Source organism: Manis javanica, chromosome 3, assembly GCF_040802235.1.
Source record: "Manis javanica isolate MJ-LG chromosome 3, MJ_LKY, whole genome shotgun sequence".
Classification (NCBI taxonomy): Eukaryota; Metazoa; Chordata; class Mammalia; order Pholidota; family Manidae; genus Manis; species Manis javanica.
The window spans coordinates 98,877,366-98,903,278 of NC_133158.1; the positions used below are offsets into that span (position 1 = coordinate 98,877,366).

The 25,913-nt window shown below is 37.0% G+C and overlaps 1 protein-coding gene across 5 annotated transcripts in view; it reads right to left on the reverse strand.

The window, feature by feature from the left end:
- The window catches only part of SAMSN1 (SAM domain, SH3 domain and nuclear localization signals 1), a 448,469-nt gene that overhangs the window by 307,544 nt on the left and 115,012 nt on the right, over positions 1-25,913 (reverse strand). For 4 of the 5 annotated variants that reach the window (XM_073231831.1, XM_073231830.1, XM_073231827.1 and 1 more), the window contains one exon: positions 13,276-13,353. The exons of the other annotated variant lie outside the window; for it this stretch is intronic. The gene's annotated coding sequence lies outside the window, so the exon portion shown is untranslated. The remainder of the gene's footprint in view (positions 1-13,275; positions 13,354-25,913) is intronic. 5 annotated transcript variants of the gene reach the window in all.

Below are 25,913 nucleotides of genomic sequence, written 5' to 3' on the forward strand. Positions count from 1 at the left end.
CATCCTCTGGGCCTCTGGCCTCTGCTCTGCTCTCCTGCAGCCTTGCAACTCTGCCACCGGGTCGTGCCCAGAGCCCTTGGCAGAGCTCTTTATATAGAGTCAACAGCCAAGTATTGCCCACAGGTGTGCAATGAACTAGTCAACCATGGCCAGGTAAGAATCCTGGCCACAGGAATTCTCATTTTATCCACATTCCACCCCTCCAGGATTCTCTCCTCTCAACCTATGTGCCCTCAATCCTCTGCAATGGTCCCTGTGCCAGAAAGCTGGAGCACTGTAACCAAATTCCATAACAACAACAGAGGCTATGACAATATACAAACAACAAAAATTACAACAAATTACAATAACCCTCAAGCCTGAGGAGATCCATTGCCACCAAGTGGTCATCCTGGATGTATTTAAACCAGTTCTACTCAAAGGAGTAAACGAAAGGACCATGGGTGGGCCTTACAACTCCCACCTTCTCCAGCCTCTCCAGCAAAAGTCTTGCAGACACACAGGCCAATCTTGTTGCTTTATCTCTGCCTTGTTCGTTCTCAGCAGCAGGAACTGCTGCTCCAGTCATCTAATTTCTTTCTGTCTGCTCCTGCCTTTTCAAACCAAGCCACATCTGGGTCCTCACAACCTTCACAGGGTCCTTTAAATTCTTCCTTCAAGAAGCAGACCACATCCTGTTTTGTGCTTGAGCCTGGGGCAGAAGCAGAGCATGGGGTATGCCACAACCTGGGGAGGGAGCTGGACCTCTCCTGGAAGAACCTGCGGTGGCCATGTCCTTTGGGCTTTCCACCAGCTCTCTACCAGGTGGCATCTCAACTGAGGAGGGGCTGATGACTCCGGCACCAGCAGGGCCTCCACACCCACCTGTTCATCAAACCTCTGCTCCTCCACTTCAGGGCTGACAGCTCTGCTACATCCTTCACCTGCCCCCCAGCACCTGGCAGCCTGCGTGCTGCTCCTTCTCGGGCTGCTTCCTCTCGGGCTGCTTCCTCTCGGGCCACAGCACTTCATAGTGATGCCATTTTGGTCAGCTTTCTCTTGTCCACATGTCCACATGTACCACATGTCCACAGGGGGGGAGACTCAAGTGCCTCCCCGTCCAGCCCGCTGAAACACTCCTTCCATGAGGGCAGCCTGTTCTTTTTCCTTGGTCACCAATGAACCCTGCCAACTGTCACCAATTGTCTTGCCAATGGGTTTCAGCTCCGGACAAGTTCACTACGGATTCAGTGTGACCAAAGAAATGACAGTAGGACATTCTTGGGGTGAAAGAGTTATAGTGAGCTAGCCAACCAGGGCCAGGTGAGAATCCTGGCCACAGGAACTTTCATTTTATTCACAGTCCCCACAGTTGGTAGTTGAGAATAATAAATGAATCAATAGATTCAACACACTTGGAACAAAACCTGTTAGACTGTAAGCATTCAATAGATGTTACCTCTTATTATTAAGAAGTCAGAGATCACTTAGTTTGTAGCTTCAAATAACATGCTCATGCACAGACACAAACCTGTCAGTTATTTAAATAAAAAAGAAAACATTAATCAGCAAAGTAAATTTTAATTATATCAGCTAATGGCATAATTTTGATCAGTTGGGAAAATGAGTTTACTTCACAAACTATTTCTGACTTTGTTCCTCATAAAACAGTAGGACCTCTTTAGGTACATACATTTAAAGGTTATACATTTAAAGGTTATACATTAAAAATATATAATGTATAACCATGTAGTTTACTTAACTGCTGCTTTTTAAAATTATTATTCAAAGTGATTTTTAGTTTAGGGAGACTGTGTGAATGGTGTTTCTTAGGGAAATCAATAAGTGTTTGTTCAGTCCCTTGAGAACACTGGGTCATAGCCACTACCAGTGTCCAGGCATTTGGGAATTGTTTAGGGGAAAGACAGCAGCTCTGAAATATCTTCAAGTATGAGAAGGGCATGTAAAAAAAATTAATCATAAATGGGTCATTCAAATTAAAAGTGTATTCAACAGTTCCTTAAAAACAAATGCCTCATTAATCTGGAACATACTGACTTGAGAACACAAGTAAAGTCAAAGAGAGTAATGACTGACATGATGTGGAACACAACATGCTGTGTGTTCCCATCTCAAAAGCTTTGAAAGAACAGACTCCACAAAAGGTCACTAGATACAGTGAACTGAACAGAAAGCCCAGAGTCACCCAGTGATGCAAAGGTAAATTTTTAAAATCCAGATAACAGAAAAAACATTGTGCACCAGCAGCACTGAAACTTTTTCCATCTGTAAATTCTGAGTACATTCCATTTATTTCAGGATGAAAATAAGCCTAAACCCATGACTTAAAAGATCAAAATAAAAAACACAGATACATATACATATATACAAAAAGTATTTAATTAAAATAAACTTAGTAACCTTCTCACTAACCCCCTTCCCTGTTTCCCAAGTTCTAGTTAAATAAGTGAATAGAAGCTAAGAATCACCACAAAAAGCTTTGAAGACGATTCTAACAATATGGGGTGTGGATTTTCTTTGGACCATGCTAAAGCTGCATTCTTAAAGGGGCACTTAGTAAATAATAGATGTGCATGAAAGGTCACATACATAATTTTTTAAAAAACAGTTCAGATATTAAACATCCATATGAGCATGACTAAGCAGTTTTTTAAAGATTACATCTTGCTTTGGAATAGCTGTTTACACATATCATATATTTGGAAAAGCTTCAGAAATTCATCTTCCAGAAGACATGTTCCATGAAAAAAGGTATTTTTTTCTTGTCCCAGTCACTAGTATATCCCCAGAAGAGTGCTTATGATGTAATAGATGCTCCATATGTATTTAATTAATAAATAAGTTCAGCGATGACCAAAACCATAATTAGGATGTACATGTTGTGATTTGTAATTTTAATAATCAACCTCAGGAGTTCATACTCTAAATTGGTCTCTTACCTGTGACATTCCACACCTTCCCTGTACCCAGCATAATGTGCACAGAAATGTCTTCTCATAATGAAGAGAAAGAAAATATCCATGAAGGATTGTAGTGGTTTTAGATTAATATTACATACAAGAACTTTCCAAGTGCAATTTTCTATGGTATGGTAAAAAAAATCATGTTGATCTTTCCAAGACCAGAATAAATTCTTTTGAAGTAAGACAAAATTTGACTTAATTTTTGGAGTCGGATTTCAGATAGAATACTGTATTATCTTCACTTACAGTATACTTCTTTTCAGACTTCAAGACAAAGGAAAGAAAATTTTTCTAGAAAAATGGAACAGTGGCATGAAGAGAAAAAAGAGAAAAGAGGCTACTTGCCACTCTAGGAAACTATAATCAGACTTTATTTTCAGAAACATTTAAACCTTATCTTTCTCAAGGCTTTAATCTTGAAAGCATGGTGACAAAGAAGAAGATGGGTAAAGAGCCAGCGCAAGAACATTTACTATTTAGTAGATGTTCACTGAGTCTGTCCTAGAATATAAATTATGATATCCTGTGCCCCTGAGAAACAAACAATCCAGTTATAAGTACAAGATTAGCAATCAGGAAACATAATTATATACTGCCTTATATTCTTTTAAGCACTAAATTGTGTAGAAGAAATTCTAAATGGCCTAGAGATGAGAGGTAATTCAGCACCTAGCACAGTGTCCAGCACATACTAAATATTCAATAAATACAAGTAACTGAAAGTGTGAATAAATAAATGAACAAATGAACATTTTTAGAAGAAGTAAATCTTGTTTGGGATCCTGGAGGATGTTGTCCAACACTTGGTTGGCATCTTCCACAAGTGACATTTCAATTTTCACTCTGTCTCATGCACATGATAGGAACTATATTGAGTTGGTGTAGAAAAGATGGAAAGGTAAAAAACCCAATTATCCAATAATAATATTGGTGGTCTTGGAGGCTCAAACTGCAGTGACTCACATGTGCTGGGCAATCAGATTCTCCCTCTTAGGAATTAACTCTAAGAGACTCAGAGGGTTGTGACAAACTGCACTGGAGCCTGTGGCCATCCAAGATCAAGGCCAAGGCAGCCATCTGTGGCCCTGTGGAAAATAAGCAGAAGCCAACTGGGATAAAAGCAGGTTAAGAAATCCAGAAAAACATGGTCCTTGAAAGAGAGACAACTTGAGGGGGGAGGAACCTATTCTGAGGGAAGAGCTGATTTAGTCTTATAACTTCAGTGTTCAGTTTTATACAGATTCCAGTGAGACATCACTTAAACTACTTTGAGCCAATTTCTATTCCTTACAACTAAAAGAGTCCAATTCAAACACTAACCTTTCAATAATTTATTATTTTTCCCATTGTAATTTGTCTATCCTTAGCTTTAAATAATATAGATATTGGCTTAGAAATTATGCTAAGAGATTTCACATTCATTCATAGGATTTTTGCAGTAATTCCAAGAGGAAAAAGCAATTCATTGTACTTGTGAGTTTCTATTCCATTCAAATAAGCATGTAAGAATACTATCTATAACTCTGAAGAGAATATTTTGGGCTACCAATGGAAACATTTACTGAAGCGAAATATTTCATCAGTCTTACAGAGCTTTTATGTGAATTTTGCAAATGTAGCATTTATGCAAGGCCCAAACCCCATTGGAAAGTTCTAAAAAGAATTAGTTACCCAGCTGTTCATGTTCACAATGCAAGGACAAGGTTGAACAGAATTTTTTAGCACATAGTTGATCAAACTGCCCAGCATTTTTTTTTTTCAGTGCTTTGTTAAAACAGCTTAGGGGCTTCACTGTTTGAAAGTTAACCCCTGGTATGTGTTTGGCTGTTGGGTAGTTTGTATTTTTTTTTTTTTTGCCCCTAGCTACAGTGTTTAATTTGCACATCTAGGTCATCCAAATGACCTCAATGATCTGAAACTGTTTGCTGTGGAACACTCAGACTTTCATCCCAAAAGTACTTGGAATTAGACCTAGCAAGATGAAGCAACTGCAGCAGAAGCACCCCCCACAACCCACTGTCAGTGGCTTACCATACTTTGTTTCTGGAGAGTCTCATTAAGAAAAGGCAACAGGTTACATATTCCATGAAGAGACAGACCCTAGAGTCCTTACTTGCATGCAGTGTGTCTGGTTAGGAACTAAAGGCTCCTGAGACTGTGATCTATGAACAGTTATGCTTAAGAGAGGATGTGAGATTGTAAGGAATCTTTGGGTGACCTGATCACTTATAGAATACAGAAAGTTGGTAATTTTGTTCATGGAATGCTTATTCTGTTAAGATTTAGCAAAACAGCTTGAAAAGTAGGTTATAAGGTTTCCTGCTGGGACTCAAGCAATAAGATTGCAAACAGGAGGGAGGAGCCAAGATGGCGGCATGAGTAGAGCAGTAGAAATCTCCTCCCAAAACCATATACATTTTTAAAAATACAACAAATACAACTATTCCTAAAAGAGAGACCAGAAGACACAGGACAACACCCAGACTACATCTACACCTGCAAGAACCCAGCACCTCATGAAGGGGGTAGGACACAAGCTGCAACCTAGTGGGATGTGAGTGCCCTTCACCCCAGCTCCCAGTGGGAGGAGAGGAGTCGGAGCAGGGAGAGAGAGGGAGCCCAGGACTGCTAAACACCCAGCCCTAGTCATCCACACCGGGAGCGCAGACACACAGTGCATAGGGTGCTGGATACTAGGGAAATGGAACAGTAAAACCTGTGAGCGGGTCCCCATAGCTGGCGCCCCTGGGACAAAAGAAAAGCGAGTACCCTTTGAAAGTCTTAAGTGACAGGGACCCCACAGCTGGATGGAAGTGCCCTAGCACACCCAGCTCAGCAGCTGGGAATCACGGGGAACTCTGGGAACCCTAACCTCCAGGGTGGCAGTGCAGCTCGGAGGCCCCTCACAGTGATAAACAGCCTCCCGCCTGTTCCCCCTCTGGCACATCTCTGCCATAGTGGAGCAGTAGCATGAGGCCAGCCATGCCCACAACAGCAGGGAAGAGCTTCTTTCACAGCGGCCAGGCAAGAATCACAGATCCCCTCTGCATGCAGCTTCCCAGCACAAGGCACTAGGGGTCGCTGTTCTCCCAGGAGAAGAAGGTCACAAACTAGCAAGAAGGGATGTTCTCTCAGCCGACACACACACCAGCTTCCCACAACTACCTCTATTGCCATGAAAAGGCAGAAGAATTTGATCCAGACCAAAATCACAGAGACAACCTCTGAGAAGGAGCTTGGAGAGATAGACTGAATCAATCTTCCTGAAAAAGAATTCAAAATAAAGGTCACACCATGCTGATGGAGCTGCAGAGAAAAATACAGGAGCTAATGGACAAAGTAGGGAGGGAGAATACAGAAAGAAAACAATCTCTGGAAGGATTTAAAAGTGGAATGGAGAGAAAACTACATGCAGAATGGTTGCATTTTCCAATGAAGAGTTTGAGTGAATAATTTAATGATTATCACTGATAGATTATTATGACTCAGTAGTATTTTAGGGAAAAATTGAAGAACTTGCAATTTGAGCTGGTTATTTATCCCTTAATTGCCTAACCATATTGGAATGGAGAATACAATTGTACATTTCATGCTGTTTTCCTAGATTTTTGTTCAAAATTTTTTTCTTATTTGTTGCCTCCCAGACAGATATTCACAACCACAGCAATTTCACCATTAATATAAGATATTTATTAAGAAAAATATCAGGGAGGCAGAGCCAAGATGGCGGCATGAGTAGGGCAGTGGAAATCTCCTCCCAAAACCACATATATTTTTGAAAATACAACAAAGACAACACTTCCTAAAAGAGAGACCAGAAGACACAGGACAACAGCCAGACAACATCCACACCTGCGAGAACCCAGCGCCTCATGAAGGGGGTAAGGTAAAAGTTCCAGTCCGGCAGGAGCCAAGCGCCCCACACCCCAGCTCCAGACAGGAGGAAAGGAATCAGAGCAGGGAGGGAGAGGGAGCCCAGGACTGCTAAATAGCCAGCCCTAGCCATCTGCACCAGAGCACAGACACAGTACATACCACAAACCAACAAGAAGGGAAGTTCTTCCAGCCGTCACTCGTGCCAGCTCTGCAAACTATCTCTTATCACCATGAAAAGGCAAAATTACAGCAGACAAAGATAACAGAGACAACACCAGAGAAGGAGACAGACCTAACCAGTCTTCCTGAAAAAGAATTCAAAACTAACATCATAAATATGCTGACAGAGATGCAGAGAAATACACAAGAGATAAGGGATGAAGTCTGGAGGGAGATTACAGATATCCAGAGGGAGATTACAGACACCAGGAAGGAGATTACAGAAGTGAAACAAACTATGGAAGGATTTATAAGCAGAATGGATAAGATGCAAGAGGCCATTGATGGAATAGAAACCAGAGAACAGGAATGCATAGAAGCTGACACAGAGAGAGATAAAAATATCTCCAGGAATGAAAGAATATTAAGAGAACTGTGTGACTGACCAAAAGGAACAATATCAGCATTATAAAGGCACCAGAAGAAGAAGAGAGAAAAAAAGGGATAGAAAGTGTATTTGAAGAAATAATTGCTGAAAACTTCTCCAAACTTGGGGAGGAAATAATCGCTCAGACCACAGAAGTACACAGAACTTCCAACAGAAGGGACCCAAGAAGGACAACACCAAGACACATAATAATTAAAATGGCAAAGATCAAGGACAAGAACAGAATTTTAAAGGCAGCTAGAGAGGAGAAAAAGGTCACCTACAAAGGAAAACCCATCAGGCTATCATCAGACTTCTCAACAGAAACCTTACAGGCGAGAAGAGAATGGCATGATATATTTAATGCTATGAAACAGAAGGGCCTTGAACCAAGGATACTATATCCAGCATGATTATCATTTAAATATGAAGGAGGGATTAAACAATTCCCAGACAAGCAAAAGTTGAGGAAATTTACCTTCCACAAACCACCTCTACAGGGTACTTGAGAGGGACTTCTCTAGATGGGAGCACTCCTAAGGCTAAACAGATGTCACCAGAGAAAATAAAATCACAGCAAAGAAAGCAGACCAACCAAACAATAACTAAAGGCAAACAATAAAATTAACTACACAGAAAAGCAATTGAAGGAAACACAAAGAAGCACAGAATAAAACACCCAACATATAAAGAATGGAGGAGGAGGAATAAAAAGGGAGAGAAATAAAGAATCACCAGACAGTGTTTATAATAGCCTAATAAGCAAGTTAAGTGACACAGTAAGATACTAAAGAAGCTAACCTTGAACCTTTGGTAACCATGAATCTAAAGCCTGCAATGGCAATAAGTACATTTCTTTCAATAATCACCCTAAATGTAAATGGACTGAATGCACCGATCAAAAGACATAGAGTCACTGAATGGATAAAAAAACAAGACCCATCTATATGCTGCTTACAAGAGACCCACCTCAAAACCAAAGACATGCACAGACTAAAAGTCAAGAGATGGAAAAAGATATTCCATGCAAACAACAGGGAGAAAAAAGCAGCTGCTGCAGTACTAGTATCAGACAAAATAGACTTCAAAACAAAGGAAGTAACAAGAGATAAAGGAGGACATTAGAAAATGATAAAGGGTTCAGTCCAACAAGAGGACATAACCATTATAAATATATTTGCACCCAACACAGGAGCACCAGCATATGTGAAACAAATACTAACAGAACTAAAGGAGGAAATAGAATGCAATGAATTCATTTTAGGAGACTTCAACACGCAACTGACTCCAAAGGATAGATCCACCAGACAGAAAATAAGTAAGGACACAGAGGCACTGAACAACACACTAGAACAGATGGCCCTAATAGACATCTACAGAACTCTACATCCAAAAGCAACAGGATACACATTCTTCTCAAGTGCACATGGAACATTCTCCAGAATAGACCACATACTAGGCCACAAAAAGAGGCTCAGTAAATCCAAAAAGATTGAAAACTTTCCAACCAACTTTTTAGACCACAAAGGTATAAAACTAGAAATTAATTGTACAAAGAAAGCAAAAAGGCTCACAAACACATGGAGGCTTAACAACATGCTCCTAAATAATCAATGGATCAACGAACAAATTAAAATAGAGATCAAGCAATATATGGAAACAAATGACAACAACAACACAAAGCCCCAACTTCTGTGGGATGCAGCAAAAGCAGTCTTAAGAGGAAAGTATATAGCAATCCAGGCATATTTAAAGAAGGAAGAACAAACCCAAATGAATAGTCTAATGTCACAATTATCAAAATTGGAAAAAGAACAAATGAGGCCTAAGGTCAGCAGAAGGAGGGACATAATAAAGATCAGAGAAGAAATAAATAAAATTGAGAAGAACAAAACAATAGAAAAAAATCAATGAAACCAAGATCTGGTTCTTTGAGAAAATAAACAAAATAGATAAGCCTCAAGCCAGACTTATTAAGAGAAAAAGAAATTCAACGCACATCAACAGAATCACCAACAAGAAAGGAAAAAATCACAACGGACCCCACAGAAATACAAAGAATTATTAGAGAATACAATGAAAACCTATATGCTAAAAAGCTGGAAAACCTAGAAGAAATGGACTACTCCTAGAAAAATACAACCACTCAAGACTGACCAAGGAAGAAACAGAAAATCTAAACAAACCAATCACGAGCAAAGAAATTAAAGCAGTAATCAAAAAACCACCCAAGAACAAAACCGCCGGGCCAGATGGATTTACCTCAGAATTTTATCAGACATATACAGAAGACATAATACCCATTCTCCTTAAAGTTTTCCAAAAAATAGAAGAGGAGGGAATACTCCCAAACTCATTCTGTGAAGCCAACATCACCCCAATACTAAAACCAGGCAAAGACCCCACCAAAAAAGAAAATTACAGACCAATATCCCTGATGAATGTACTTGCAAAAATACTCAACAAAATATTAGCAAACCAAATTCAAAAATATATCAAAAGTATCATACAGCATGACCAAGTGAGATTCATCCCAGGGATGCAAGGATGGTACAACATTCGAAAATCCATCACCATCATCCACCACATAAACAAAAAGAAAGACAAAAATCACATGATCATCTCCATAGATGCTAAAAAAGCATTTGACAAAATTCAACATCCATTCTTGATAAAAAGTCTCAACAAAGTGGGTGGGTATACAGGGCAAGTACCTCAACATAATAAAGGCCATATATGATAAACCCACAGCCAATATCATACTGAACAGTGAGAAGCTGAAAGCTTTTCCTCTGTGATCGGGAACAAGACAGGGATGCCCACTCTCCCCACTGTTATTCAACATAGTACTGGAGGTCCTAGCCAAGGCAATCAGACAAAACAAAGAAATACAAAGAATCCAGATTGGTAAAGAAGAAGTTAAACAGTCACTATTTGCAGATGACATAATATTGTACATAAAAAACCTAAACACTCCACTCCAAAACTACTAGAACTGATAACGGAATACAGCAAAGTTGCAGGATACAAAATTAACACACAGAAATCTGTGGCTTTTCTATACACTAACAATGAACTAATAGAAAGAGAAATCAGGAAAACAATTCCATTCACAACAGCATCAAAAAGAATAAAGTACCTAGGAATAAACCTAACCAAGGAAGTGAAAGAACTATACCCTGAAAACTATAAGACACTCTCATGAGAAATTAAAGAGGACACTAACAAATGGAAACTCATCCCATTCTCTTGGCTAGGAAGAATTAATATCGTCAAAATGGCCATCCTGACCAAAGCAATATACAGATTTGATGCAATCCCTATCAAACTACCAACAGCATTCTTCAATGAACTGGAACAAATAGTTCAAAAATTCATATGGAAACACCAAAGACCCCGAATAGCCAAAGCAATCCTGAGAAGGAAGAATAAAGTATGGGGGCATCTTGCTCCCCAACTTCAAGCTCTACTACAAAGCCACAGTAATCAAGACAATTTGGTACTGGCACAAGAACAGAGCCACAGACCAGTGGAACAGAATAGAGACTCCTGATATTAACCCAAATATATATGGCCAATTAATATTTGATAAAGGAGCCATGGACATACAGTGGGAAAATGACAGTCTCCTCAACAGATGGTGTTGGCAAAACTGGACAGCTACATGTAAGAGAATGAAACTGGATCACTGTCTAACCCCATACACAAAAGTAAATTCGAAATGGATCAAAGACCTTAATGTAAGCCATGAAACCATAAAACTCTTAGAAAAAAACATAGGTAAAAATCTCTTGGACAAAAACATGAGTGACTTCTTCATGAACATATCTCCCCGGGCAAGGGAAACAAAAGCAAAAATGAACAAGTGGGACTATATCAAGCTGAAAAGCTTCTGTACAGCAAAGGACACCATCAATAGAACAAAAAGGTACCCTGCAGTATGTGAGAACATATTCATGAATGACAGATCCGATAAAGGATTGACATCCAAAATATATACAGAGCTCATGTACCTCCACCAACCAAAAGCAAATAATCCAATTAAAAAATGGGCAGAGGAGCTGAACAGATAGTTCTCCAAAGAAGAAATTCAGATGGCCAACCAACACTTGAAAAGATGCTCCACATCGCTAGACATCAGAGAAATGCAAATTAAAACCACAATGAAAGAACACCTTACACCAGTAAGGATCGCTACCATCCAAAAGACAAACAACAACAAATGTTGGCGAGGTTGTGGAGAAAGGGAAACCCTTCTATACTGCTGGGGTGAATGTAAATTAGTTCAACCATTGTGGAAAGCAGTATGGAGGTTCCTCAAAAAGCTCAAAATAGAAATATCATTTGACCCAGGAATTCCACTTTTAGGAATTTACCCTAAGAATGCAGTAGCCCAGTTTGAAAAAGACAGATGCACCCCTATGTTTATCGCAACACAATTTACAATAGCCAAGAAATGGAAGCAACCTAAGTGTCCATCAGTAGATGAATGGATAAAGAAGATGTGGTACACATACACAATGGAATATTATTCAGCCATAAGAAGAAAACAAATCCTACCATTTGCAACAACATGGATGGAGCTAGAGGGTATTATGCTCAGTGAAATAAGCCAGGCAGAGAAAGACAAGTATCAAATGATTTCACTCATATGTGGAGTATGAGAATAAAGGAAAACTGAAGGAACAAAACAGCAGCAGAATCACAGAACCCAAGAATGGACTAACAGTTACCAAAGGGAAAGGGACTGGGGAGGATGGGTGGAAAGGGAGGGATAAGGGTGGGGAAAAAAGAAAGCGGGCATTACGATTAGCATGTACAATGTCGGGGGGCGGCATGTGGAGGGATGTGCAACACAGAGAAGACAAGTAGTGATTCTATAGCATCCTAACTATGCTGATGGACAGTGACTGTAATGGGGTGTGTGTGGGGGGACTTGGTGAAGTGGGAGCTTAGTAAACATACTGTTCTTCATGTAATTGTAGATTAATGATAAATAAATAAATAAATCAATCAATCAATCAATCAATAATGAATAATAAGAAAAGAATTACTTGTTACTTCTTACTACCCATGCCGTCGTACCAATACCAAAGGAGAAGGCATAAAAAAGAAAAAAAGAAAAAAAGAAGACTGCAAACAATTCACCCCCAAAGGTAAGGCAAATGGAGACGTTCTTGCTATAGTCAAAAAGGATACCTATTACTTGTTTAATAATTTTTTGTATAGACAGAACCCAAATCATGTCCATGATTTTCCATATAGCACATCACATTTGGCCCAGAGAAAAGAATCAGATTTGGCCCAGAAAAAATTTTTTTTAAGTTACAAAAGAAAAATTGAAAATATTCAGAACTATTAAAAAGTATTATTTCTGGAAATTCCAATACAGTTCCAAACTGAGACTAATGGATGCACAACATATTCTAGCTGCAAGTCATATGTCACTGGAAATAAAGGAGATTTTGAAAAGCATGTTCCCTTATCTTAGATATTTGTATATTGACATATTTCCAGTTTGATCTTATTTTCCCCCCATGTAATGGACCCAAATTCTCTTCCTCTTTCTTTATACATGAAACTCCAAGATTCTCAGTTCTTGGTCTACAACTGACAGGAAGGCACATTAATATCTGCACATAAAACTACAGGCTTCTCTGCTACCTGCATGTAAAGATTCTCAGGCAGACTTTCCTACCACCCAAGAAATTCTGGCACTTTTCCAGTGACTTGACTCTTGGGAAGTCAGCTGGTTGTGCCAATTTTTTGTTGTGGCTTTTTGCCACAGTCCTTTGAAGCATCAGCATGTCTGCCTGTCTTAGGCTGCTGATCCTTAAGGAGAATGAATACCTTATCCAAGAAGTTTCTGGTGTCCCCAGTGCTGCACAGCACTGTGTCATCATGGCACCATCTTCCCTTCAGTCCTCCCTGAAAGGCAGAAATGGGGTAAATATTTCTAATTCCTGAATTCACAGGGCTCAGAACTCTTCATTGCCCCCACTCCTGACAGCAATGAGGTAATACATTATCCTCTGTATTTCTTTCATTCTCATCTCTCAAAGCCCTCTCAGGTCTTCAGACACAAAACTTCCTCCCTTCTCCCCTCTCCTTGCTTCTCCAAATGCAAATCAGACATGCAAATACACGCCTACGGGGATTGCTGAATCCAAAAAGCTGTTCTCAGTGTAGGCTAAGAAGAGACCACAATCTACATTTACATTTGTTCCTTTGGGACACCAGACTACAATAGTTAATAAAGATGAAATGCAGTCACCTTTATACCTTAGTCTTTTGTATTTTCATTAAGACTATCATAGTTTTTCCAAGCTTGCCAAAATATTTGAATAGAAATGTGCTGAACCAGGGGCAAAACTTTGTGCTGGCTAGGTAAAATGACAAGTGATATTGTTCCCAGAAAATAATGGCAAACAGAAAGATTTCCATCTTGTCAAACAGATGGAATAGGAATGGATAGAAAGAGAGAAACGGTAGAATAAAGACCAGTTGTGAACTCCACTGAGAGAATTAAGTGTTATACATTAAAGAGATTGGTTGAAGTGGTTTATTACTACAACAGGAGATAATCTGTTTTACTAGTGTAATTTTATGTCATCTGATATTATGCATGGCATATAGAGTACAAGGAACTTGGAAGTGGAAAAAACGAGTTTTCAACAGAAATATTGAGTCGGTTCACTGGTTCCAGGTGTGCTACCAAATAGTGAGATGACCCAGGGGTGACCCAGGACAAGGAGTGGCTCTATTAACAACTAGCAAAGTGGGAGCTAAAACAGAAGAAAAGGAAATAGATGTTTGAATTGAAGGTCACAATAGTTGAAAAGGAAGAATACGTATTAGAAATGATGATTCTCTTGCCAGAAAGAAGAACTTAATATATATATATATATATATATATATGCACTATAAATGGTCAATCAGTGCAAAGAGGAAAGTAGTTTTAAAACAATGTAATTAAAAATATTTAATTATTTCAAAATAGAGATGAATATCTACACTGAATGCAAAATCTTCTGAGTCCTGTTTTTCACCATGTTGGAGATGCGAGACTTATTATTTTCAGAGGAAAATTTCTGATCAAGTGAACAGAGATATGATTGATATCTTAAACACGGACTGGATCATCAGGTTCTGCTGCTTTCATGGAGTCTGAATTGGTGCCATCCTCTTTTTTGGAGTCAGTACCTAAAGATGTTTCCAAGACATCACAATATTGTGTTGGCCTACTTACAAAAGAGAAAGTGTCCTTCCTAAATTCCATGCATGTGTGTGCGTGCAAACATACTTGTTGGTGGGATAAGAGGCAGACTTTTCTCTGTAAACATTCCAAGAAAGAAATGTCACTACTAGCAAAATTATGAGGCATAAACTGGGCATGACTTTCAAAAAGTCCGAATTCACACGTTAAGTGTGTGTTGTTGCTTTTAAAGGACGGAGGGGACCACATGCTTACTCTCAGAGGGCTGCCATCGCTTCTAATATTGTTTAGGTTTCTTTTTGAAGAGGGCCCTCATTTTTTGTGCCACACTTTTTTGAATGTCCATGTGGTAATGTAGCTTCATCTTGTGAGTATAAATATGATTTAGAAATGACCAAAAGTAAATCAAAAGTAAATCTTAAAAACAAGGAAATAATTAAATCATGCAATATCATTAAAGAAAAGGTAAGATGAACATTGGAAAAGCTTTGTCTGGATGTATTCTGAGGGTTTTTTTTTTTTTTTTTACCTTTTATGAGCTACTAATTTTGCTATACCTCATACTTTCAAGTGTTTTTGAGATGATTTTGCTCCCTTCACTTTCAAAATTAGTAACATCCTGAATTGGGCTCCTAATGAAGAGAATGGGTTAATGTCTGTTTGTGTGTTTCATTCGAGGGCAAAAACAGAGAATTTACTAAATTAAATCATTTACATTTAGCAGGAAAAAAATTTTGCTCCAGATATAGTTTAATCCACCATTAATAACTAATACTTGCAACTACTCAAACATACAATTTTTTAAAGATTCATCAAAATGAGATTTCTTTTAGCTAATTCTTTCTATCTTCTACATAAAGGTCCACTCTGCAAGATAGTTTGGCAGGAATTTTAATAATGTTTATAGTACCATATTATTTGATTGAAGATTTTTTTCCTCTTGAAAATATTGTTTTATAACCACTCCTATGCTATTCAGTTGTAACTATTAGTATTTGTACATTTTTTCCCCTACGATCTGTATGGGAACTTATTTACACCAAATGCAGTAAAATAATGTTTGCTTTATATTTTAGAACTTTGACATAATACAACCATTGCACCAGCCTTTAAATTATACCAACTCAGCCAATCTTAATTATGCAAAATATTTCTCCTACCACAGTGCTCATTGGCAGAGTGCTGACTTGGGTGTTTTGTAGCTTCTGAAATAATTATTCAATATATTAGATTGTAGAATGTGGGTCATAAATCCTTAAAGCCTAGAGAGGCTGTAGGAGGTACATTCCACTGTCTTTCAGGTTTACCATGGTCCAGCTGGAGTCTTAAGTCTTTCCTTACTATTTAACTTGTTTTTTCTAAATAGAGAGGATGTGTTTCAGAAGTCAAACCATATCAAAGTCAAAAGTGATGGGAGCACTACAGCTGGAATACAGTGGACATGTGCAGGGCAGTAAGGGAACAAAGGCAGCACAGAAAGAGACATGGCTGCAATAAGGTGGGGGACTTTGGGTGAAGGTCTCTTTCTTTCAGAATTGTATTTAATGTAGTTATTTTGCCAAAAGACAAAAGAGGGAATTATTTCTCTACGACGCAGTCTCCTTTGCAGGGTTGCTTTACTTCAGCGTTATTGGTATTTTGAGCCAAATAATTCTTGGTTGGGGGTGGGGTGGGTGCATGCTGAGCATTATAAGATGTTTAGCAATATCCCTGGCCTTCAACCAGTAGATGCTATTAACATCCTTACCCCTACTTGTGACTGCCAAAAATGATTCCAGACACAGCTAAGTACACCCTAGGGACAAAAATCTTCCCTCAGTACCGCTCCTGAGTTTAGAACCATTGCTTTAGAATGACCATTTCCATATTCTAAATAAGTTTCTGACAGTAAGTTACAGAAGAGGTTTACATCTGGTCATGGACTGCTTATTTAAGTTTAGTGTTTTACTATAAGTAGTTTAGGATTAAGGAAATATATCCTAATCCATGTAATAAATTTCTTATCAACTATGTTCCTAAATTCTTGTATTTTTTTGAAAACTGTGAACCTTTGTTCCTGCAGTTGACCCAAATGTTCACAAGAAGAAAAGTGTACTGGTTATAGACAATAAAATTTTTAACATGGCTAAATAAAGCACATACTAACATTATAAAGTGTATCTCAAATATTTGCTACATATCAAGGCAACAAAGTTGCTGTAGAATAAGTGGGGCAGAATTATCATCAGTAAAGAAGTATCTCAAATACCTTTGGATTGTTAGAGGCCAGGCCAAAGCAAGCACAGCTTGTTACATTTGCGAGGCAGTCCCTCCAGGCGGCTACAGTACCACTGGCCAGGTGGCATTTGCAGGGGACATAGGTCTGAGTTAACTGAGTGAGCACCTAGTAAGACTTCAAATACCCTGAGAACAAGCCCAATTCTGTATGTTATGCTAACAGAAGTTTCAGGTCTATTCTTGCCCAGCCTTGGGATTTTAGTAGGCAAGCAACAAAAGAGGAACTTCAAAATTCACTCTGAGAAGTATCAGGTTTTATAGAACATAAAACAAACTCTGGAGCAAAGCAAACCTTGAATAATAAACAAACTGACAGAAAGTGAATAAAGGAGCTCAGAGTCGCCTTCCAATTTCCTTGGCAACCAGATAAGCAAGCAGAAAGCATCAACGAGTTTAAAAACTCACTACATACACACCTGATGCTCACAAATACCTGACTAATAGAGATGATAATCATACTGAGGGACAAAGTACAGAGAAGCTCACTCTGGCTTTGCAAGTACAAAACCAGTTATTCTACTCTTGACATTTTAATAAGTACAGCCTTCCACATATAGTAAATGCCACAGGAACTGTGTGAAAGTTTGCAGTGTCTGGGGAGGGGGAACTAGCCAATTATCACAAATCACCTAAATTTGTGATCCCTGACAAAATCCAACCTCCAGAGTTGATAGCAAAAGGGGAGCGCTGCTTTATCAAAGGTTAGAAATATGGGAATATGGTGCATGTGAATGCAAGCTATGTGACACATGTTGGCTTTTACATTCCAGCTGCTTCTAGTTAGCTGTAAGAGGCTGGGCATCGCAGACTAGAAAAGCACAGGGAAACTTAGATGTTCCATCTGAATCACAGTCACAAATATTTGCGACTGAGGTATGGAAACTTTCTCAGGGTTCCAATTCTTCTTTTCCAAATAGTATTTATTTTCAGGTGGCATCACTCTTTTTTACTAACTATTCTAGGGTGCAGCATATTTTGTAACCACCTAAGAGCACAATGACCCAAAGCTGAACATTGTAAATAGCTATAATCACACACATCAAAAAGTTGAAAGTAAGAGTGGGCTGAAAAAAAAAGTAGGAGTCAGAGAGACACAGAAAGAGAGAGAGAGAAAGGAGATAGGATAAAACAATAAAGTGAGACAAGTAATTTCTATGTATCAAGTGGGGGAGAGAAGCTATTTCCTAAGGCTTTGGGGGAGGTGGCTTTCCCACACTAAACATGCCAGTAGATTGAAAAACAGTTGCAGATTTCTCTTCCTTCACAGAAATTCTGAAACTGTAGGCATTAAATGTAGTGTTAAAGCTACATACAGATTCTTTTCCTGGTAAGTAAATTTCATTGTTTTGTTACTACAGTGGATGGCTCAAGAGGCAAGTAATGGTTTTTAGTGGCTGAGAAATTACCTCAAAAATAAGGGGCAGTTTGAAAAAATAATAATAATGTAGCTGACAGTATTATGTTTCTGTGGGCTTGCACTTAGAATGAAATTCTAAAACTTACCCAAGCCCACAGAACCAGTCTGCAAATATTGCCCTCCTGTCCTTCCTTACTGCTATCACCCTTCACACACAACAACCCTTCCCACCCTCCTCCTTCAGGCACTTCAAATATTTCCAGGATAAGAACTGTAAACAGATGGCCTGTGGCCAAAAGCACAAAGTTTTGCCTATAAATTTTTCTGAAATCATACAAAAGGAGTCAAAGGAAGGCAGAAATGCCCATTTTATATTAACAGCAATACTCTTTGAGATCTCAGGTTATGCATAAATTATTTTGTGATTAAATTCTAATCCAGTCATTTTAAAGACCCAGTTTGAAAACCTTTCACCATCCCCTTAAAAATGTAATTTACTTATTTGCATGTATTCTTTGAGTATTAATTTGTTTTTTTTTCTGAAAATTCTACCACATGCTGTTATTTTTCTGACAGTATATTTTCTTTAGGATTCCTATCATGTGTAAATGATATCTTTAAATAATATGTGCAGAAATTCTTAATAAAATTTCACAGCTGTCTATATAATGCATGGATGTTCACTTTAAGATATAGTTTGGAAGTTTTAGTAACTGTATAAGTAACAGCTATTGGACAATTGAATGGAGCAAACACATATAAGTCTCCCCTTCATGTTTGATTAAAAAAATTAACATTTCATTCATGGTGTCTCCTTATATTAAATTTTTCAGGGTCACCAGACCCCAGATGATAAAAGGGCAGAAGAGAGATGAGGACAGCTATGAAATGATAGTAAAAACATATGGTGTGCACCTTGCTAGCATAAGTCTCCATGGTATTACTGCCACTCTCCCTGTGTTCAGAAAAGCTGGAATAAGCCAGTAGGCAATCTGGTGTCTAGTCAGAAAAGTGCCAAAAACAGGTGGTGCCAACCTGACCTTTTCCTTCTACCAGAGAACTCAGCATCCTATACTCATCATAATATTAGTGTTTTAAAACACATTTATTAGATAAAAACCAAGTGTTCAAAAATGACAGTTTGTAAGGAATCATGATGCCTGAAATTGTTATTGGTGGTATTTTTCTTTAACTTTTTTAAAATTATGTAATTTTAAAATTAAAATAAAACACACACGTTTAAGTGTTCAGATGTTTGAGTTTTGACAATTGGTTCACACACTAATGTAATACCACCCAAAACAAGATATAAAACATTTCAGCCACCCCAGAAATTTTCGTCATGCTCCTTTCCAGCTAAGCCCCACTAAACTGACCTCTATCACCACAGATTATTTTTGCCTTCCTTAAAGGAAGGTACTATATGTTCTTTATAGCTGGCTTCATTTGCTCAATATTGTGTTTTTGAGATTTATTCATGTAGTTGTATATATTAGTAGTTCATTCTTCTTCATTTCTGAGTAATATTTCACTGTATGACTGTACCACAATTTGCTCATCCATTTTCATGAATGTAGATTCTCAAGTTTCTTCCAGGTTTTCTTTGATCATTCTTATACAAGCCTTTTTGTAGACATATGTTTTTGCATTACTTGGATAAATATCTAGTAGAACTCCTGATACATAAAATGTTTAGCTTTTAAGTAACTAGCAAGCCATTTTCCAAAACTGTTGTAGTAACATTGTATGTGACTGAACAATGTATATTTAAGTTGATTCGCAATCTCACCAACATTTGGTATTGTCAGTCTTTTAGCCATTTTAGTGAGTGTGAAATGGTATCTCATTATATTTAAATTGCATCTCCCTGATGACTTACAATGTTGAGGGTTTTTTTTCATGTGCTCATTGCCCTCATTTTCATGTATAATGGCTCATTCTTACGCTTTCTTTTGTGAAGTGTCTGTTCAAATTATTTTCCCATTTTAGGCTGTTAAAATTTTTACTGACTTGTAGAAGTTCTTTATATGTTCAGGTATGAATTAGCCATGAAATAGAAATGATAAGAATATTTTCCCAATCTGTTGATTGCCTATTTCATTTTCATGCTCAGAAATTCTTTAATTTGATGAACTCTAAATATTCTTTCATAGATGGTATCCTTTAAAATCTGTAAATAAATCTTTTTATACCCCAGGGTAGCACATATATTCCTACTTGTTTTCCTTCACAAATTTTACAAGTTTTTTTATTAAAGTTTTTATATTTGAGTTTGTGTAGGGGAGGCAAAACTTTACCTCTACACTGTTAGAGTCTCTGACTAGTTCTGAGAATTAAATAGACATGAAACTGATTAACAGGAGAAAAGCACACAGATTTTTACATATGCATGGGAACCCCATTGCAAAATTAAGACTCCAAGAAGTAGCTAGGCCTAAATGTTTATACAGTAGGTTGAACAAAGAGAGACAATTGCAAAAAACATAAATGTATAGGAAAATTGAAGGAAGATAAGAGTTATCTTAACAAGTCTGTTTACACAGATTTCTCTTAGCCTCAATTCCCCCTCTGGAGATAAGGACATTTTTCCTCCTGGTATAAGAAGGGCATCTTTCACATGGGAGTTTTATCTCTTGCTTTCAGGAAGAAAAGGGGAGGTTAAAGTGCCTTTCTCATACCTGCTGTTTTTCAAATGCTTTGAGCTCAAAATAATCCTTATACCAATGTAGCATATTTTGGGATGGCATATTCTGCCACCCTTCATTCATGTTCATCTCCAAATAAATTTTTGAGTACTGAGTGAGGTAAGGTCAAAATTCAATTTTTTTTTCTAATGGATATATCCAGTTGTTTCTACCTTATGTTTCAAAGAGTTTTCTTTATTGATTTGATTTGCCACTTTGGTCAGATTATCAATAGATTTATGTATGTATATATCATATATATGTCTGCATATCAAATAATGCATGTATATATCACATTTATGTATATCTGCCTACATCTGGAGTTCTTTATTCTGTTCCATCAATCTGTTCAGTATTGTCTATTGCATCTACAATTTATCTAATATTATGCCAATACAACATTAATTTGATTGCTGTGACATTGTTTTAAGTCCTGAAATCAAGTAGTGTAAATCTATCAACTCTGTTCTTCTTTATCAATATTGCTTTGGCTATTCTAGGTCTTTGCATTTTTAAATTAACTTCTAATTTCTTCAAAAAAGCCTGTTGATATTTTTATTGAAATTGCATCAAATTTACAAATATTCAGGGGGAAGATGGACATCTTGACAATACCAAGTTTTCCAATTCATGAATTTGATAGGTATATCAAAATTTTTTCAGTTATGTTTTATAATTTATTCATCTGTTATTAGGTTTATTTCTAGATATTTAAGATTTTTTGAGGCTACTGAAATGGGATTTTTAAATTTCATTTTACCAATGATAATAATTACAAATATAACTGATTTTTGAATATTGAACCTGTGTCTGAGATTTTGCTAAATTCACTTGCCAATTCTAGTAGTTGTTATTTTGATGTGTGAATTCCATGGAGTTTTATGCACATACAGTTATGTCATCTTTGAATAGTGAGAGTTTTCTCTTCCTTTTTAATCTTTGTGTCTCATTTCTTTTTCTGGCCTTACTGCAGTAAGTGAGACTTCCTGTACAATGTGGAATATAAGTAGTGAAAGCCATTCAAATATTTATCCACATATTTTCTCTTTCTGGTGCTCTTTGTTCTTTCTTACAGATCCTGATTTCCACAGTGTATAATTTCTCTTCAGTCCAAAGAAATTCTTTAGGTATCTGTTGGGGTAGAGTTCTGCTCAGAAAAATTCTCTCAAACTTTTCTCTCTCTCAAACTGTCTATTTTATCTTCATTTTTGAAAGCTATATTTATAGGATATGAATTTCAGTCCAATAATTTTTTTGGCACTTTGAAACACTTTAAAGATATTATTCTGCTCCTTTCTAGACTTAATTGTTTGTGATAAGAAGGCAGCTATTATTCATATCATTGTTACTCTGTTTGCAGTTGTCTCTTTTGCCTATTTCTAAGATATTCTTTTTACTTTTGATTTATGATTGTTTGACTATAATGTACTTAGGTGGAGATTTCTTTGTATACACTCCACTTAGGGCTTGTTGTGCTTTTTTGATGTCTTTAAATAACTCCGAAAAATTCTCATTATATCTTCAATATTTCTTTCACTCATTTTCTCTTTCCTATCCTGGGACACCAATTACACATATGGTAGATCTCAGATACTCTATTCCTTTATTTTCAATGTTGGGTATTTTTCTCTCTGTGTGTTTCATTTGGGATATTTTCTACTGACCTATCTTTAAGTTCCTCAATTCTTTTCTTTGCTCAGGCAATTGTCAATAGCCTATTGAATGGATTCTTCATTTCCTGTATTGTATGTTTCATTTACAGCATTTCTATATGACTTCTTAAAAATGTTTATGTCTTTAATGACATTCCCATCTAGTCACATGTGTAATCCATCCTCTCCACATATTGATCATAGTTACTTTAAAGTCTCTGTTGGGCAATTCCAACTCCTGGAACACCTTGGTATTTGCTCCTATTGATGATGTACTCTCTTTAACCTGGATTATGCTTCTTCTTTCATCATTTGCCTCATAATTGCTTATTGTATTCTGGACATTGTGTGCTAAGGAATAGGAATGACTAAAGTAAAACATTATTTTCTCACAGAAAATTCATACCTTTTTTCTGTCAGAGTGCAAGTTTGGTGAGGTGGGTCAATTTAATCTATAATTAAGCTTTGTTTGAATATTTTTGTAAGTTTAGTTGGATTAAGTTCACCACTGGTTTTAAATTATTTGAAACTGGATCAGGAATTTCCCTTCAGTTGTGCATGGGAATCTTAGCACCAGTGATACTCTGGAGATTTCTTTGTAATTTGCACCTAGCTTCCAGCTTTCTGAACCATGGGCCATCTCTCTTTTGATTTATAGCCTTGTAACTAGATTTTTGAGTCACTTTGCATTTCTGCCAGAATTCCTCAGTTTTAACCTTGGACCTACCCCATGACTGATGGTATGACTTGGGTAAACGTACTGAACTTTTTCATCTCATTACTAAATAGAGTAAGAATCACAACTTCCATGTAAACTAAGGAAGACTTAACATTAAAGAACTAACATGCACGTAGGAGAAGCACAACTTGCTCTGGGTGAACTGAATGTGAAAGTCAAAGTCATATTTGGTAAGAAAATCAAATATTCTTCTTAGATTGATCTTTTTCATTCATATTTTAAATCCAGTAATGTTGAATGAGCAATTATTAAATCAGCATTTTTCTGCTATAGGCTCATCTCCTTACAAATCAGAAAGTATTAAGTTTGAGTTATTAGAAGAGACAGACAGTGGAAGCGCCCAATCACATGAAAGACTATATGGACTCCTGAAATTATTTTCAATTTTCTAGTGACTTTCCAAATTTCATAAAGTGTGATACTTTACTGAAGAAGCATGCTGAAAGACACAAAACATGGGTATCCACAACCTGCTCTAAGAAAGAGGTAGACAGAAAAAGAAGGAAGGGGAATCACTATGGAGTTAATGTTTAGCATTACTTTATCAACCATTGCAATGGTTTCTCGTTCTAGGATTATAGCCACTTAGAGTAGCACAAAGAGTTTCTATGCTTTTTATCTGTAACTGTGGTTTAAAAAAAGAAGTTTGCATTGAAATTAGCCATATCCACTGCCAAAGGTACGTGATCCAGGGGCTAACATGTAATGATACTATTTCTGAAAATTGTGTTGTAATTAAATGTCACAGTCTTGCATATATTTTAGACAACTTAGCACTGAAGTCAAGTCAGGTCACTGATAGAAAGTTATTGGTCAATGATTCCATTAAGCAAGTTAAAGGATGCTCTATATTCAATATGACTTCATCTTCTCTGAGGATAAAACCACTGCATGATCCCAAAGGATGTCTCCTTGTCCTCATAAGAACTCCATTAAAAATTAATATCTCAACCAGTTACAATAAATGGTAAGGAGATTTCACATTTATTGTGGTGAAACTTTATTGTAATGAGAACATTGCTAGGAAAAAATATCCCTAAATAGCAGGTTATGAGGTCAAAAAAAGAATTGAAAGAACCTTCTCTTCACCTTATTGTCTCACAGAAAGACCTAAAAAATAATTTCCATCCAAGATTGCTAGTGTATACAATTGCCCATGCTCATATTTGAAAGCTGTATATTGACAGCCAAATAAATTCTTGAATTGAAGTATTTACCCTAAACCTGGCAGAAATAATTTAACTTCTCTAAGCTCTTCTCATAAAGATGATTTCTGACATAGGGTAGACTGAGCATACATTTATATCATCCCTCTCTAAATCACACAAAATAACACAAAAAAGTAAAAGCATCTTTAAAAGTATAAAAAATTTTTAAGTGTTGAAACTAGTAACAGCGAGCCACTTTTTTTTTGTTTTTGAATTTCTGAGATATAAAGGGTATATACAATGAGAACTTCAGCAAAACAAAAATTGGAGGAAACTGTAGACCATAAAACATCTGGAGAAGCCAGGGGTGGAAGTTTGAAAAGTCTCTAAATTTGAAAGTCTCTAAGCTCAGTATCAACAGTTCCAAGATTTAAGGGAAAACCCTGGAACATTTAGAAGGAGGCTTAATTAGCAGAATTTGGAGCAGCAGCTTTGTCAGTTTCTTCCCTTCTCCTTCTGTTGAGCTATTTGGGCTTCCACAACTGGCTGAAGAAGGGTAACAGGGTTGGAGACATCTTGTAGTGGCTCAGGTACCTATTGAGTTCTGGAAGAATGAACTTCCAGGAAAGAGTTAATAAACCTAACAAAAGGATTAGAATAAGTATATAGTTAGAAATTTGAAAGAACATTGCATCTATGAAATACATTTCCTAGGGCTTTTAGAATAAAAACAAAACAGAAATGAAGATTTCAATAGATAGGCAATAATAGCAGTAATCTGTACTTTATAGTAATACATACTTTATAGTTCAACACATTAATATGTTGAAAAATTGAGTTGAGACATTCTCACATGGAGTAGAACATAGGAACAAAAGGAGGGAAAACTTGACTGTAGAGTTAAGTGATACGAAGAGTCCAACCGAGATTCCAAAATCTGGATTATGGAAATTATAGAATGGAAAATAAGAGAAAGTGCAGAGAAGTAAATAATCAAATAAATACAAGCAAAAAAAAAACTCTCAGGAAGAAAGCATAGATCTTCAAATTTAAAGTGCTAAGCTAAACTTAAAAAGAGCCAAAGCCACGTACATCACTGTAAAATTTCAGAATTTCAAGGATAAATAAAATCCTAGGGAGTTTTAGAGAGAAAAAAAAAGAGAAAAATGGACAACCTAAAAAAAATCTGAAAAATCAGCCTTCCATCAACATGACTTCTCATGAGTACAATACAATACTACAAGATAAAGATAACTGTCTTTCAGTTTAAAGGGGAGAATTATTTCAAACCTATAATCCTATACTCACCCAAATTAGCATTAAAGTGAAAGATAATATTCAGAAAAACAAAGTCTGAGTGTTTACCAAGCTAAGCCATCTCTGAAAGAAACAGTTGAGGAAGCATACCAACAATA